Source organism: Cryptomeria japonica, chromosome 5 (assembly GCF_030272615.1).
Source record: "Cryptomeria japonica chromosome 5, Sugi_1.0, whole genome shotgun sequence".
NCBI classification, from domain to species: domain Eukaryota; kingdom Viridiplantae; phylum Streptophyta; class Pinopsida; order Cupressales; family Cupressaceae; genus Cryptomeria; species Cryptomeria japonica.
The window spans coordinates 295,397,523-295,398,882 of record NC_081409.1 but is presented as its reverse complement, the minus strand read 5'-3'; the positions used below and the strand labels follow the sequence as shown (position 1 = coordinate 295,398,882).

Genomic DNA, 1,360 nt, shown 5'->3' with positions numbered 1-1,360 from the left:
GTACATTACCTAGTGTAGGCGTAGTCCCATATCCATACACAAATACAAAGCTAGAAGTAGACCTAGTAGCAGCAAAGGCAGAGGCATTATCCAGAAGTATGGGTACCAGAGAGAGTAGCTTACCCAGTAGACTAAGTAGTTTATTAAGTTGGTTCATCGGTTGCTTATACACCACCAAAAGCAGAGGTAGATGCAGATCGAGCAGATTCAATTGAAGTATACACTGCATCCATTCTAGGTCAAGATCGAAACCCAGTTGATTATTATATGAAGTTGTGAAAGCAGATTCCCTTCAAATGGTAGGAGCAGATCCTGATGCAGATCCTTTAGGCGCAGATCAATATGGAGTTCTAGTCAAAGAATCCATTCCCAGTCCAGTGGAAGCACCAAGAGCAGCGGAGACAGTTTATACACGCATTCTAGGAAACAATCCAAAAGCAGATCGAAATGTGTTGTTCACCCTTACGAGGTAATGAATGAGTAATAGATGAAATGACTCCGCAGACGATGCCTCACTGAAATAGAAGGGAGAGACAAAGATTTCTTCATGGTGGATGACCGAGTCCCTATTCGGCCCCTGTGGGAAGGTGGGGTGTTCAATGTTACATAAGTAGGGGGTTCTCAGTTATAGACATGATAGCCTAACTACAGTAACCTATTAGGCTTATAATATAAGCCTAGAATAGGCATAAGAAGGTGGAGGTGTTTTGAATAAACCTTTGCATTGAATTTTTCAATCGTTGATGCACTTGTTATAGGTTGTTTCATTTCAAAGATATATAAAAACTTCATACCTTCGTTATTCCTCAGTAGCTCAGTGGTAGAGTGGTCGGCTGTTAATCGATTGGTCGTAGGTTCAAATCCTATTTGAGGAGAGCTCTTTTCTTCAAATAGCACATTATTGTTTCAAATTATAAACAAATAGCACATTATTGTTTCAAATTATGAATAAGATATTGTCGATAACAGAGATCGAACCATAAAAAGAGTAAAAAATTGTCCAATTTCTAGAGCTGAATTGGAGTAACCCTCTATTCGCCCCGACACATTTTTTTTTTACTTTTTTTAATTTCATTGATAATTTTATCCCAGCAATGTTACCAACATCTCCGTGTAGATTGGGAATAATCTAAACCCCGGGGCTAGCTCGCTCATTTATTTAAAATTATGAGCGAGCTAAGGTGATTTGTTTGAAAATACATTCATCAATTCTCTCGAATTGATTTCCATCAAGTAGGCCTTTCATCTTTCTACCTTATGCAGACTGTACAGCCTTTGAATCATGGGCTAGTTGATAAGATATGTGAAATCTTATTCGATCCACTCGGGAATTTTATTTTGGTAAATGAAGTATTGGAAA

The 1,360-nt window shown here is 38.3% G+C and overlaps 1 non-coding gene across 1 annotated transcript; it reads left to right on the top strand.

Moving 5' to 3' along the window:
* Nucleotides 1-803: 803 nt before the first annotated feature.
* Nucleotides 804-875, top strand: TRNAN-GUU (transfer RNA asparagine (anticodon GUU)). Its single transcript has one exon. It is a non-coding gene; the product is annotated as a tRNA-Asn (tRNA).
* The last annotated feature ends 485 nt before the right edge of the window (nt 876-1,360 follow it).